This window comes from Tamandua tetradactyla, chromosome 18, assembly GCF_023851605.1.
Source record: "Tamandua tetradactyla isolate mTamTet1 chromosome 18, mTamTet1.pri, whole genome shotgun sequence".
In the NCBI taxonomy this organism is placed as follows: Eukaryota; Metazoa; Chordata; class Mammalia; order Pilosa; family Myrmecophagidae; genus Tamandua; species Tamandua tetradactyla.
In genome coordinates this window covers 48554291-48570807 of record NC_135344.1, presented here as the reverse complement: position 1 = coordinate 48570807, position 16517 = coordinate 48554291, and the positions used below count along the sequence as shown (strand labels likewise).

The 16517-nt window shown below is 38.2% G+C and overlaps 1 protein-coding gene across 16 annotated transcripts in view; it reads left to right on the top strand.

Moving 5' to 3' along the window:
- DTNA (dystrobrevin alpha) overlaps positions 1-16517 on the top strand; it is a 383081-nt gene that overhangs the window by 187766 nt on the left and 178798 nt on the right. The window contains exon 1 of one of the 16 annotated variants that reach the window (XM_077135650.1): positions 14034-14350. The exons of the other annotated variants lie outside the window; for them this stretch is intronic. The gene's annotated coding sequence lies outside the window, so the exon portion shown is untranslated. Of the gene's footprint in view, positions 1-14033; positions 14351-16517 lie in introns of those variants that run through there. 16 annotated transcript variants of the gene reach the window in all.

The window sequence follows — 16517 nt, the reverse complement described above, 5'->3', positions numbered from 1 at the left end:
AATCCCTGACTTGTTGAATCATTTAGTATTTGTTGATAGGCTCTTTATTTCCCCAGGAGAGTTTGCTGAATGTTATTTACCTTTATGTAAATATAACTTTAAAAACTCTGACCGTCACAAGAATGAATGGAACAATGTTTTCCTATCAAAACCTAAGAATTATAATGGGTTTGCAAAAGCCAATAATAATGTGTTTTAATGTCAGTGTGTTCATACTTGTGACCTGACTTATAAACATGTACAGTTTCCTTTAGCAAAATCCTAACTGTGAACTGGTAGTTTCTAACCACCAAAGCAGATGAATACTGTAGCTAATTCTGTCCATTCTTAACAACTCTATAATATTTGACTAGAAATATTGCTACACTGTATTTATGTGTGTCTATAATATGCTTTCAGACTCAGATAAATAATACTTACAGCATTTTTTCTTTCACTTCCACTTTGATAGATAAGTAAGGTGGCTGTGTTTTTCTAAGCACAGGTTTTGATTATTTTATCATTCCTCTCTAAGGTATATAAACACCTCTGTTATCACATTGTTTCCTTCTGAAGATGGATTTCTTCCCAGGGTGGTAGCATCCTCTGAAGGCAGATGGGGCAGGGGGGAGAGGGGAGCGGAAGAGTTCTAGTGCATTCCAGATAAGGTTACATGCTTCCCACTCAGCCACAGCACCTGAGCCACTCATGACCTCATTCGGCAGATCCCGTTTCATAGCACAACAGAGGTTAGTTCCCCCAGTTCATCCGCCTCCTCCACGGCCCAGGGTGCCACCCTGAGTGTGACAGAGAAGCCACCACCTGATTCCCTGACACATAACCACGGCACTTTGAATTCTCCTTTGTCAAGATGTGCAAACTTGTGCAGAAATTATTAGGATAATGGTAATATTAACCCAATATAAAACCTTCCCCTTCTGTCTTGAATTCTCCCTTCCTACAAGCCAAGGAGTGAAAGGGTCTAATGGAAGCGGGACCTGTAAATCCCTGGTCTAAACTGTTTTTAACAGGAATTCCCTGTCCGGTAAAAAGAATTCCTTTGATGTTTCCTATAATCTCCTGCTTTCAGCCTGTTGTGGGTAGGGTTGTTACTTGTAAGCTCAAATGTTTTTTTTGAGCTTACAAAAAAAATATTATTTTTGTAATAAAATATTATCAATATTTTATTAATAAAATAAATATAATATAATTATATTTATTTATATAATTAATCAATTATAATTTTATTGAATATAATATTTAATAAAATATTAATAAATATTTTCTTAATAAATATCATTTTATTATAATAAAATATTATTAATAAATATTTATTTAATCCACCTTCTGACAGATAGTTGCAGCCCTCATGTTTTTTCTTACCTAATAACAACGATGATAGTTCAACTCATGAATGCCTTCTCCTTAAAATATTCAGATCCCCTCCCATACTCACACCTAAAGTTCATGCTTGGTGCATACAAAGTACAGTGACTCTGGTTGCCTAGTAACCATAGGAGGCATGTCCGAGAGTCTGAAAAACATAAATGAATAACTGAAACATAGCCATTAGCTTCAGCTGTGTGACCTGAGCCTTAATTCTGCCCCAGCCATCCCAGGCGCTCCTAATGGGCTGGTGAAACAGTAACTTTCTCAGAAGTAGCTCATTAAATCATACAAATGAGAATTGGCATTTAACATAATGTCCTTCTCTATGGTCTGATAGAGGCTTGGAGAATGATGGTAAAAGCAAAGGAACTAGATCCTAAGTTCTTCCAAATGATTTTTACAGAATACAAAATGAAATGTCTGCTAGGATTCACCCTCTCAAACAGCATTTTTCCAAATGCTTATGATTCTGCCTGCTCAGTTTCTTTGGAAAAATATTTTAGTGCTTACTCCATTCTTTGATAATGTTACCTTTTTTTTTCAAGTTGCGATTTTAAGGATTCTCAAACATTTCTCCCCTTTTTGAAAGGCCATTTCAAAGCAGTGTCGAAACCATGGAAAAATTAGTAGGGTGAGAGGATTTTAGCTCGGTGATGAAATTAACCAATAAAATTTAAAATACCTGATACGTTCTGAAGAGAACACTACCAATACTTTGAAATGCATCCATATAGTGCCATTCTTTTCTGACTGGGATATTGGGTTGTACGCTGGGGTTATATGTTCCATTTGGCTAAAATGCTTTATTCAAAGTAAAGGGAAAGAACAGTATTACTTCTCTATGAAAACCATAAAAAGTCTACTACTGAGTCAAAATTAGCATGTATTTTTAAGGTGAAGAACTTCTGCCCCTCTCCCATGCCCTGCTATTTTTCACCTCCCCATATCCATACGATGGGAAATTTTAAGAAGTATGGCCACAAAACAGAGACACTTGTGTCCTTTGAATAAAGGATTATTTAATATATATCTATACATCACTACTCATAACAAATAATCATCTGAGTGAACTGTGCCCCATATATAAATCTTAAGATGGGACATGAAATCATCTACCAAAGTTTTCTTGGTTTTTTTAATATTTTTACTGATAAAACAATATACAAACATTCTTAACATATAAACATTCCATAAACATGGTGTACAATCAGTGGCCAATGTATCACATAGTTGTGTATTCATCACCATGATCATTACCAATGATCATGATTGACGCATAAGCGCCTGCCCACTTCACTATAATGCAGTGTTGAAGACATTTTTTTATTGTCTTGCCTGGGGTGGGGGAACGCTATTAGCATCTAGTGGGTAGGGGCAGGGGATCTAGTGGGTAGGGGCAGGGGATCATACAGTGATTGAATGTTCAGGACAGTCCCCACAACAAAGAATTATCCAGTGCAATATGTCTCTAGTCCCATGGTTAAGAGCTATAAAATACAAAGAGCTGCAGCTACCCTCCACATTAACAACTTCCCACGTTTCCTATTTGTCCCCTACTTGTTCCTTATTAGGCTACAAATTAGATACTTTCCACATGCTTTCTTCTTGGTCCTCACCACTATGCCATTAGGTAGGTACCACTGGTATCCCTTTTCAGATAAGGAAATTGAGGCTCAGTAATTAAGGAACTTCCCAAGATTGTACAGTCAGCAAGTAGTAGACTCTGAAGGTGAAAGCAGATGAGATCCCGTCTCGCCAGGTCACTGTGCTCCTCTGTTCAAACAAACCCACATCAACAGCCTGCTGTGGCCCCGAAACTCTGTGCCTCCAGCAGGCCCCGATTAAAATGCAGAGGCGTCATCTGAGTAGGTGACCACAGTAGTTAGTCATGGCCATATAGTAAATTCCCTGGACTCTAGGCACCTCAGCTAGAAGAGGTGACAATATTAGAAGGAGAAACAAAAGTCTTGAAAAAGGAAATTTCACTTTTCAAAATTATTTTGGGGGTGCAAGGATAGTTCAGTGGTAGAATTCCCGCCTGCCATGTCGGAGACCTGGGTTCAATTCCCAGTCCATGCACCTACTCCCCCCCCAAAAAAAAAATTTCAACAATATTGTTGCAATAACAGGATAATGACATGGAAAAAGAATGAAATATGACCCCTGCCATGCAGCATAGAAAATAATTTATTTTAAAGAGTCCATTTTTGGATGATAACTTTGGTGGAGAAGATATTCCAACACAGGACTTTCAGTATAGAGAACAGCAAGTTGTGCACACAAGATTCGATTACATGAAATACAGAGCCTGAGGTAGCAAGTACTGCAGGGGGTTAAGTCATCCTATTGGTGTCATCTTCTTCTTACTTGATGCCTGTCTTGAGAGCCAAGTTATAGGAAGAGCAGGGACTGCAGTTAGATGAGGGCAGTGAAGACCTACCCAGACCCCAGGAAATGTTGATAATTACAAATCAGAAAGCAGACAATTCATTTTAGCAACCACTTGCGAAAACAACCCCATCACAGATAGCATGTGAAAGGAAAGCAAGAAAATCTCTTTTCAGAGAAATGTTTTGCTTCTTGACTCGCAATTCCCTTGGCCTACTCCTTCACATGTCCTGGCATCTGCTTCTTTTCATCATTTCATTGATAGCAAGCAGAACTTTGCGACCTTTTCAGGTTCTTCTTGGGCATTGCTTCTCCACTCAGCCTGTACCCCAACCACACAGAACTGTTTGCCACCATTCTTCTGATGTTCGGAGCTTCTCATTTCTCTTGGTGACTCTCTTCTTAGAGTGACGAGATCTTTCCCAGAAACTCCCCCAACAGATGTTCCTTTATATCTCATCAGCATCACTGACAAGGGGAATACAATAACAAGACCTTTCCCTGAGACCTAAGGTAGAAAGAAATGGGCAACTGAAAAAAATTCAGTGTTCTGCCAGCAAGAAAAAGTGGGACAATGGATATTTGAATGGATAACCAAGAAATCTGTCACACTTCCATTTATTTTCTTTTTATGAAACAGGCCCATCCATATTAATCTATGCTTTGTGTTTGCAAAAGTGACAGAAAATTCCACTCAGATAATCTTCATGAAAAGGGACCTTGTTTCCTGCTTCGGGCAAGGGTAGACCCAGGAGTTCAAATGTTATCCTCATTTTTATTTCTCCTTCCTTGGCTCTGTTTTCCCTTGGTTTGGACAGATAGGTAAGGAGGCTCTATCAATGCAACAATGAAGAAATGCACCAACAGCTCCAAGGTTACATAATATACGCAGCCTTAGATCACAGAGAGACTTTAACCCTGTGTACCACAGAACTCTGATTGGCTCTTATTAGGTCACATAAATATCGCTACTCCAACTCTTACCTTTATTCATGATAACTTCAGTATCCCTGTAGATGTCCTACTAAGATTTGCTCAAATCCAGGAACATCCCTCCAGTCAACCTTAGCTTTCTACTTACATGATCGCTGGCTATCTTCAGAAAGGAACCACTTCCAAAATCACAAAATCAGGTATCTCATTCTCCCACCACTATATCCTACCCTGCCAGCTCCTTTGCTTTGATGCTCTACATTTGCAATCTTTTGTAGTCATTACAGGGTCTTTTGGTCCTAGCTGATTCTTAGTATCTACTGTTCTAGTTTGCTAGCTGCCGGAATACAAAATATACCAGAAACAGAATGGTTTCTAACAAGGGGAATTTAACAAATTGCTAGTTTACAGTTCTAAGGCTGAGAAAATGTCCCAATAAAAACAAGTCTATAGAAATGTCCAATTTAAGGTATCTGGGGAAAGATACCTTGGTTCAAGAAGGCCAGTGATGTTCAATGTTTCTCTCTCAGCTGGAGCACTACATGGCAAACATGGCAGCATCTGCTGGCTTTCTCGTGGCTCTACCAAAAAGGGGACTCTCTCCAAAATGTTTGCTCTTTTAAAGAATTCCAGCAAGCAACTCCACTTTCAGTGGGTGGAGACACACCTCCATGGAAATCATCTAATCAAAAGTTACCACCCACAATTGGGTGGGTCACGTCTTCATGGAAACAATCAAAATGCTCCCACTCAGCAATATTGAATGAGGATCAAAGGGCATGGCTTTTCTGGGGTCCACCACAGATTCAGACCAGCACATCTACTGACCTACTTCTGTCTTTAATTCTCTGCCTCCTTCGCTTAGATTCCATGATCAACCATTACATAATGTCCCTTTTCCATACTTTCAACTCCCTTGCACCTCTTTCCTCCCATCATATTTACCTGGCAATGGCCAAGCTTTGGGTGAACCCAGTCACCTCACGTATCCACTCTAAATACCTGTTCAGCTGAGCTTGTTGAAGAAAACCACACGAGTGAGCATGCTGGTATTACGCTAAGTTCATGACCACCATTTCAGAGTTTCATGCAGTACTGCCTGGAAGTCCTACCATTTCTCTTGTCAGCTCCCTCTTCTATACTCCACGATGTTTAGTTCTTTATTTTCCTACTTGTCTTAAACCTCTTCTCCCCGTTCCTCATTCTGAGCTGTAACCTTTTTCCTACTTCATTGAGAATAAAGAAGCTATTGACAGGAATTCCCTCTTTTCATTCCTAAGGGAAGGTTTCCTTTTAGTTGTTACTCTATTTCTATGCTCCCCTATAAATCCAAGTTTCTTTTAAAAAAAAAATTGTCTACACAGGCTGACTCCACTTCTGAACCTACCTTTCTTGTCATTATCCTGTCCCTTGCCATCCCACCAAAATACTAAGGTCATCATCTTCTGCATATTCCAAAGCTAGTGAATGCTTTTTCCATTCTCATCTTATACAACTTCTCAGCAGCTTTCCACCAAAGTGGACCCCTTTCTTCCTGAAAAATCCCCTTGTCTTGGCTTCCATAAAATCCTCTCACAGATTTTCCTCCCATCTTCCTAGCCCTTCTGAATCAGGGCAGTCTTGAGCCTGCTTCGTCTATGCATTGTCTTCTTTGCCCATGGCTTTAATAAACCCTCTGTACATACAACTACCACATGTGAATCTCCATCCAAGCCCTCTTCCTAGGGCTTCAGGCTTCTACAGAAAACACGCTCTGAGATGTAGCCACTTGACTGTTCCAGAGACCTCTCAAATTCAGTGCTCTCCCTTACATCTCATGTCTCCCTGCCCTCACCCCACATGCTCCTGCACCTGGCTTCTGCTTCGCTGTAAGTAACACCTCCAGAATGCTGACAGATTTTCTTTACACCTTCTTCTCACTAGCCTCCCACATTCAGTCTATGACTGTTTCTTGTCAATTCCATCTGCACAATATAGTTTAAATATATCTACTTCTCACTGTCTCCATTGTCAGCATTCAAGTCTGCCATTCTCCATATCATAGCCAGGTGTTAATCTAAAAATGAAGGTCGGATTATATCTCTGCCATGTTTTCAGTCCTTCAGAAGCTTCTCATTGCACATGGAATAAATTTCAGAATCCCTTATATGGCTTACAAAGCCCTGATCTCTGCCAACTTCTCCAGTTTCATGCCATACTCTTTCCAACCACACAGGTCTTCTTGCATTCCTTGAACACAAGTCCCTTTGGGAACGTCACAGGTGCTCTTCCCATTGCCTAAAATGCCTTGTCTCCATTCTTCACAGATATCAGCTCAAATGCCACTTACCCTGACATGTCTGAGACACAACCATATCATCTGAGGAAGCTTTCCTCAGCGTAGCATTTCTCGTACCCCATTCCAAGCAAGGACATAAACTAATTAGCCACTGTGAAGCTGAGACCAGTGAGCAATCATTCTTAAAACTTTCTTAAAATTTTGGTGCTAACAAAGTACTACAGATCAGAATATTTAAGAGATGCCAACAGCATAAGTGAAGTATTGAAGTGCTCACTGTCGTTGATGGGATCATAAATGCTTAAAAATATTTTTTGCTTACTTTAATTTTTTTATTGGTCTACAGTGTTTACCAAAGATATAAAACTTGAAATAGAGAAAACAATTTGCCTTGGTGCTTAGTAGTTTGGACATTATTACCAGTAGGGCAAAATGGGTGGGCAGTCCAAACCGCAGGACTTGATGCTTAACTTACAGTTTCTTTCTGCTCCATATGTGTGTGTAGACACAAATAAATGCAAATTATGTCTTCACTGGGATGTAAGAGTGCTTATATGTGTAACAAATTCGAGTGGCGGATGTCCTCTGAAAATGCTGCTCATCTCTGACAAACAAAGTAGAATGCTCATGTCTTTTTTGCTAGTGTTCCTTAGAGCCCAGGATTGTGGGATTGTAGCAGGCAGTGCTTTCTAGTGGCTGCCCCTGGCCCGAGCATGCTGTGGTTCCCTCTGCAAAAGTGAAGAGCACCTGCTCGCCATTATTTACGAGCAAATATTCTTTCAAAGGCTTAAGTGCCTCCCTCACAGTCATGTTCCACTTTCCTTCCTATTTATTGTTCAGCATTGTACCTTTTCCAGTTTCTCCATTTCACATATCACCATGAGGATCTAAACAGAATTTAGTGGTCTAATGAAAAATTGACCAGGATGACGTGTGCAGCAAGCATCAGCTATGGGAAACTCCTAAATGTCAGATGGAAGGTCCCTGCTGATTCCGCAATTGCCACAATAGACACGCAGAAGGATCCGGAGAGCCCGATATCTTCCTATTATGAATCAGTTTATATAAAAATTAACTACCAAGTGTTTTCATTCACTCCAACAATGGGATTCATTTAAGTGTGCAGAATGAAATTTCAAATTTTAGTTTGCTACTTGTCTCAATTTTTTCAAGCAATTTTCTTAATACTATGAACTTCATCAGTATTCTTTTTCTATCCCTCCTCCTTGGTGATTTTACTGTGTGTTATCTTGAACCACATATCCTCCTGTTTTCTTCTTTCTCTCAAAATCACCTTATATCCTTTGCAGAGTGTTTCTTAATCTGTGTTTTTCAATAACTATGTCTTTTTCCTATGGTCATGACTTAAGTTTTCTTCTAACTAGCTTCATCTTCTAGTATCCTTTATTTTATCAGAATTGTTATCAATGGTTAACTGTGACTAAGAACCTACAGGATGTATGACATTGCATTTGCTTCCTATTCCCCTCCATCTGGTTATCTATGATCTATATACACCCATCACTTGATTGACAGTTACAGTCCACCCTCCCCCACCCCACCCACTGACTATTCAATTGCTTATTCTTTCCCAGAGGAGCATTACAAAGGAAAGAAGAAACTCAGTAGCTTCTATCTCTCCTCCATCTAATCTTGGTCACTGAATATGCTCTTTGGGTACATGAGACATCCCTCCGTAGAGCTTTAGAATGTATACTGTGATGATATATTCCAAGTCCCTGAACACAAAGTAAAGGAATCTAGGAAAATACACCTACTCTGCCAACAACATATGCTTTCCAAGCTTGGGAAACACCGAATGGGTGATTTCCTTTTTGCCCTAAATGTTCTGCCTAAACTGGTCTGGTTAAATTATCTGTCTACCCTCAAATCATTTGCTTATATTCTTTCTCAGTTAGTTATATCTACAGTTATATTTTCCATATCCGTATTCTTATCTCCCCAGCTAGGTTGTAGGCTATTTTTATTTCTTTGCCTAAATCTAGTACAATATGTGCTTTTAGAAGGCACATAATTAAAACTTATTGAATTAGAATAAGCCATCTCATTTTAGAACAAGCTACAAAGGAGAGACAAGGACACAATAGTTTCCAGTACTGTATATTCAGACTAAGAAAATGAATTCTTTCAAGAGCGACGTCTTAGGAATCTGCCTGTTTCCTTGAGTTATTTTCAGAAATGTCCTTCCCTTTTCCCGCTAGCTGGGAAAGAATATCATCCATCAAATGGAGACATCACCATGGCTGTGCAAACAACTGGATTTAAAGAATATGGGATAGTCATAAGGGTGACTGAAAAGGTACTTATTGTGTCTCCTGTCAACCTGCCACTCACATCACACACGTCATCTGCTTCTGCCAAGAGCAAACCAAGCCATGAACAAACTCAGAGGCCATGAGAACACTCTGCCAAACTTTACATCAGTTTGAGCTTGCTAACTTCATGACCATCCTAACCTCTCAACTCTCCTTGGAATCTTTTCCCATTTTGTTCTCCACAGGAAAAATTTCAGTTTAGGAAAATACTTCTTTCTTCCCTGTATCCATTCTGTTTACTGTCAGTGGAAAGAGGCTGTAGACATACTGCCGTGTGGATTGTCCCAGAAGGCAGCGTCACCCAACTCCAAGTAACTTCCGTTCCTGTCTTAGTCTCTAGAACACATTCACGAAATTTCACAGATGACACCAAACATTCATGAAGTTTCACAGATGACACCAAGCAGGGACTTGGAGTGAACACCTCAAAAATAGATTGCCATTTAGAGTTAGCATGTGAAATTACACCAAGCAGAGTGAATTCACAACCAAAGAACCCCAGTTTCTGTTCTAACACTAGAAAAGTTCACAGTGAGACTTAAAAGCCTCCTGTTTCACCTCATTGAGTCGCAGTTTCCTCATCAATAAAATGAGGTACTAGATTAAATTGTAGCTATGAATCCTACCAATTTGAAAATTCTGTGCTTAGATTTTCTAACTGGAGCTCAATAATTCCAGCTAGGAGTATATTCTGTAGAAATAACCCAGGATATAACTGGAAATCTATACACAAATAGGCATAACTAATGACAAGATACCTAGAAAAGGCTAAATATGTATTTATCAATAAGGAATGGCTAAATAAATTTTGATACACCCAAATAGTAAAATTCCATGCAGCTATTAAAATAAATTTTTTCAAATAATATGTAATACCATAGTGTGGTTATTTTATGCCTTTCATTAAGCAATTAGTCAATATTCAAAATTATCCAAGATTTTTACTAAATAAATTAAAGAAGTACATCAAAATGTTAATATGAGTAACCTCTGATAGTTGGATTATGAGTGCTTTTAATTTAATTTTGTAATTCTTTATTTTTCAACTTCTGTACAATGGATATTTATCAACTTTATAGTGAATAAATGGAAAATAATGTGATTTTTTATTAAGTTTAAAAACTAAGTAGTTTTTCAGTAAGGTTGAATTCAGAATGTACCTGTATAATGATGAATTTTACAGAGTTGAAAATGCAAAAGCAGAAATTTGGGAATATATTTCCATAAATGAATAGGTTGCAAAATGGTTTGGAATTCATAATGGGTCATCTGTAAGATATGTAGACATTAATTTCATAGTGTTACGAAAAAAAAGATTTTTTTTGTGACCTGTCAACAGTAGAAAGACACAAAGAAATCCTTATTATTTGTAGCACTATTAATATAATTCAAAAGATGACTGTATGTTTTGAAGACATCTTAAAAGAATATTTTGATATAGAGTTATATAAAATTGAGATGGTTTATATAGTCTTATTCTTTTATAAGACATTTTCAAAAATAGAATAGATATTTATCTGATTAATATTTTTTAGGCCAGCTGCCTAAAAGAGGCCCAAGAAAATATGTGCTTGCAAAATCATTCAGTAGATCACAATCTTTTTTTTGTAGCTAAGTTTTCTTACTGTAAGTTAAATCAGTGAACTAACAGTAAAGCATGTTGTGGTATTAAAAAATAATTTTTAAAATGTGGCCTGCAGAAAGTGGTTTGCAGAGGTTCAAACATTTTGCTCTGTTTTAATTTCATTAACTTTGACAGCCAATGTTTTTATGCCCATGCTGTTTAATTCAAGCTCATGACCTCTGAGCCTGTTGGGGATTAGGTGCCATCAAGTCTGAAGAGAGAGCAGTGAAGCAAATAACCTCAAAAATTCCCACCCACCTCTATGGGACCAGGCCAGGGGCGGGGGGTGGGGGTGGGTGGTTCTCAGAGAGTCACATTTTAAAGCATTGTCACTTATAACCCAAAAACTGTTTCTCCCTAGGCATTTGGATTCTTCCTAAGAGATTAAATGGATCAACTCAGCCCAGATTATGTTACAAATTTTGTTCACATTGAGAGACAAATTCATCTTAACAATTACAAATGGGGATTTAAAAGTTTATGAAACCATATACTCATCACATTTCCTAAAGGTGTGCCTTTAAATTTGCCAATCAGATTAAATGCACTAATAGCAGTAAATATTAATTGGATAAATGATAGGCTCTTATATTTACAAAATGAAGAACAATTAAATACATGTAATGGCCATACCATCAACCTGTAGGAGAGTAAAAAACACCAGGTAAGGACTTCTGAAGAAGGAAATGCAAGCAGTAAAAGAGTCTCCAGTCAGCCAGCCATACACAAGGATAGTTATGAATTATTAAAATTGTAGTTCTGTTAGTCTGTCCTTCATGAATTGTCCTGAACAGAATTAGGAGGTGCTGATTTTCCAGGGCCTTTTTGCCTGTCCTGCCTCAGTCAAACATTTACACGCTTTATAGGATTGTGTCATCATGAGTCACGACTCTTAAGGATTTTTCAGGGTTGTAGCAGTGCCAAAGCTATTTTTATAATTTCAACTGATTTGTTGTAGGGCTTAAAAAAAAATGATAGAGAAGTCTTGCAATGCACAACATTCGTTTTATTCTTTCTAGCAGCTTCTGCAGTGTAAGTTTCTTTCGGCCGCAGTTTTTTTAACCCCTGGCTGTTTCTCTGCTTCATAGTCTTCAAAAGGATGTTTAATGTTACATTTCCTATGCAACTGGCATTGATGTCAGGTAATTTCCTGAGTTAGATGATTGTGGAGGAAAGCAGCTAAAAGTGTATGTATTGCTGAGCAGTTTATCGTAGTTGTTACAGATAAAGGTGACCTTCTTTTAAAGGCTACTCTTAATGCAATGTCAGTAAATTATTAGAAATGTTATCTGCCTATGCGATTTCAATTCTGACGCCATTTATGATCAGGATTCTATATAACCCATTTTAATTAGAAAACCATTTCTAATAAATAATATAGACACAATTTTTGAGACCCTAATGTAAACATCAGAATGACCCACTTTACTTAATGTGTTTTTCTTTCATATTTAAAGATTTAAAAAAATTATTTACCAAGTTTCACTCATCCATTGGGAATGTGGGCAACTGTTCACATCAGGTCCCCTCTTGATGGTTGGCAGGTGAGAGCAAGCAACCCTGCTTTTTGCCTGAAATGGTCACTGCATTGATTCTGTGCTTTTACCCAAACCTTACATTATGAAGTCTATGATTAATAATGTATATCTTGGTGAAAATGACAGTTTTATCAGCAAGAAGAAATCAGAAGCCAGTCAGCATTCTCATAGTTTCTCTTGTCAAAAATCATCAAAGTTTTTAACTAAATAATACTACACATCATTTGTGGAGCACTTAGTATGTTTCAAGCTCTATAGTCTAGTGCTTTTCTTGGATTATCTCATTTAATACTTTTTGCAAAATCCTATGAGGTAGAGACCTTTACAGAAAAGTAAAACGAGGTTTAGAGATGTTAAATTATCTAGCCCAACATCACAGAACTGGTCTGGGCAAGAGCCAGGTTTCAAAATTGGGTGTCTGGGACTCTGTAGTTGCACTTCTTAAGGGCTCCTCTCTCCTGCCCTGCTTTGTGATGCGGCGTGTTAAAGAAAAGCCTGTGCAGATCATCTGTTAAGGGTTTAACCACACTAGGGGAGGCTGTGAACTCAGTCCTGGAGGACTTGAGGTTCCCAAATCTCGGAGGTAAAGTATTTGTTCCCTCATTAGCCATTCAAGAAAGAGCCGCTGAGCCCTGCGGTGTGTCATGTCCTTCACTAGTTGCTCGGTTGGAAAGATGAGCAAGCAAGGGCTCCTTTCGTAGGAGAGTCTGTATCTAAAGGGAGGAGTATATTGATTAACAGATTACTATGAATTATAAGCTAAATTTGTGGACTAAGCAAGGCTATGGAAGTGGAAGGGTAGCAATCTAAGAGTGAGGGGCCAAGTAGCAGACCGCTGGAGGGCAGAGAGCACCAGCTGGTGCAGGCGGAGGGAGGGAGGGGCAGTGGCTGATGGGAGATAAAACTCTGGTCACCCTGGACTCCCCTGGAGTCATTGAAGTCCTAGTAATGAATGGGAAGTGATTCCTGAAATCTGAGTTTCATAGTCATTGGTTTGAGGGTCCCAGGATTGTTCAGAGTTGATATTGCCCCGAGTCCAAGACCTCCACTCTTAATATAGAACCCCAAATATAATTTGTTCATTTCAGCAAGCTGTATAGCCACAGATCCAAATTTCTGATCCATTTCAATAGAACGGAAAGTTAATCTGTCCAAATAACGGTTAAACACAGGGTTTTGTTTAAAAGAAAATGAAGAATTAAACCTCCCACCTCTGAGCCTTGATTAGAAGTTTGCTCCAGAAAAGCAGTTTGTCCCCAGCCCTTCATATACCCATACAGTGTTTTCGTCACCTGTGTTTGCTGAATAATTTAATGTAATTTTGCATATTTTTAAAGGAGCTGCAGGGTTATTGCTGCATTTCTCATTGCGTTAGTAACATTTAAAAATGTGTAGCTGGCAGAAGTGGTAAATAATTTTCAGGGGATTAGTGGGCACTTAAAAATATATAGTTATTTCATTAGTTGGTTTAAATGTTTCTAGAGAACTTTTATTCTTCTATCTCTGCTATTCAGTTTCCTTTTTCCTTTTTCTATCGTCAAGTTGAGTCAGCAACAGAAACATATTCAAATTAGACTTGTCATAAAGGAAAAAAAAATCTGACTTTGTCAGGGTGGGTGGAGGGGAGAAAAGCAACTTTTTGTCAGTCTTTTGTGTTTCAGCAGCTGGATTCATTGCTCCCATGGTAACGGACCACATGATGAGGTGTATTAGATTGCTGTGTGTTGAGCACAAGAGGAAGAATGAACACAGCTTTTTATTGAAGTTAAAGGTTACTTTGGAGTTTCTCCTGTGGAAATGTGTAAGGTCAAATACTGTAGCTTTCAGCATATGTAGCGCTTCAGAGGAAGGATTAGGGGCGTGCTGTATTTAACTGCAAAACCAGGTAAGGCATAATCGAATCGATGAAACGGAGCCCCTGCGACTTCTGTTGCAGTTGCAGAAAGCGCTGGGTGGGATTTTACTGTTGCCCCCACCCCCATCCCCCCATGGGCACAGGACGAACTTCTGTCCTCACCGGCACCCGCCCTCCTCCAATTTCATCTGATTTAGAGACTAAAATGCTGTGCATGTTTACAGCTCCGTGGTAGTGATCTGCAAGTGCGTGTGTGAGTAAAAGAAAGAAAACTAGAAAAGAAGCGATGAGACTGTAATTATTAGCACTTCGATGTAAAACTGAGCAAAGTGTTTCCTTGTTTGTTTTGTTCTTTGAAAATGGTCCGCTTTTCTTAGAGGACTGCTTATTAGTGGCACTGATCCAAAGCTACTTGTATGTATACTGAATTAAGCGCTAGTACCAAGTTCTCCAGCCTGTTATTTAGTGTGGTTATTGTATCTAGGCTTTTTTTTTCCCTCCCTCTCTCATCGTATTTTTCCAGCCTCATCCAAAATGAATACTTTTATTTATAATTTTTACAACGTATTATATTTTCATTCATTTACTATTCATTTAGCCATTGTGATTGCATTATTTAAAAATAGAAATAATTACGAGGTTGAGTATAAAATGAACTCTTTTGCTCAGACGCTGGTAAAAACCGAATGTAAACAATTCACTGTGGCTTGGTGAAGCAGCAATTCCCAGAGCCCAAAAGCTTACCCCTGTGTTGTTTACATCTCACCCTGGCAGCTTGCTTCCAAAGGGGAGGTTTGATATGCACAGAGCACATTAGGAGAGAAGAAAAAATAGAAAATTTATTTAATGATGACTTATTTTTTCCCTTGTTCATGGTTTCCCCTGATGTTTGATGTTTGGCTTGCTCACAATACGTTAGTTTTTATTTATTTATTTGTTTTATTGATTTTTTGTTTTGCCAAATGTTAACTTATGCAACTTCACTCTTCTTAGAAAAAAAGTTGTCTTGGCCACTTAAGAGATAAAACAAAACTGAACAGGAGCAGAGCCCAACTGTTATTCAAGTGTATTCAATGTATACCTGAAGTGTTTTCATATAGGAAAACCTTTGAAAATTACTAAGTTTAAATCAATTATTTTATTTTCCATTTGTAGGCACTGATTAGGATAAATGCCAATAAATTATCCAAGTTTGGTCTTCTACCTCTCTTTCTTCAAGAAAAGAAACGTAAATTTGTTAAATCCAGTTATACTCTTTCATTTTCATTGCTATTTCTTTGGCCTTTCTAACTTTCGTACATGCAGGCCATCTCTTAAGATTGAGAAAGGAGTTATAATCGTTATTTAAAACAATTGTTTACTGTGATTTCAAAGAAAGGGAACTGTTTCCATGGTAGCGTATCTCAGAAGCGTTATAACACCAAACATTTGTAAAATGCCCATGCTTGGACCCACATTCTTCTTTTCTTTTTCCCTCAATTGTTCCAAATACAGAATCCAAGGCAGGAGTAGGTCCTCCAAAGCATGAAGTTATTTTCACAGGTAAAAAGTGCTATTACTAGAGAATGGAAAGTTTTTAAAGAATGGGTAAAAGATGGTACTTTGTAAAGGATTATAAAGTATGAAGGCCTCAAAACTGGCAATATATGAGGTAGAAAGTGGTATATTTTTGTTAAAGGAGAAATTAAAGAAGAAAGGAGAAGGAAACAAGGGAGTGAAAAAAAGGGGAGGAGAGAGACCACAGAAGAAAAGAAATGCAGACAAAAAGTAAAGATAAAAGTGTAAGTGATCTTTTACTTAAGCTTCCTTGTGTCCCTTCAGCACTGAAATGTGATCCTATATGTAGAAAAGAAGAGTGAGAGTGTAGCATGGTTGAGTTAAAATTACTAAACATACTTGTATTCCATGACTACATGTGTAACTACATGATAAGACATGGTTAATTCTATTCTGTTATTCAAAATGGAAAAAGATGCTACAGTTCAGTTTGTTTCAGTCCCTGTTTCTGTGGGCTCTGATAGCAACCAGTTTAGAGCTTAGAGCCGGAAGTGTGTAAAAACCTATGAATACCCAAATTACTGTGTCTTTATTACCCTGACACTAGGTCACATGTCCACGCATATTTCCAAGGCCATCCTGTTTGATAGGGTCCATAAAATGGCAGCTCCTTTTATAGTTGTTTTGGTGCTTATATGCT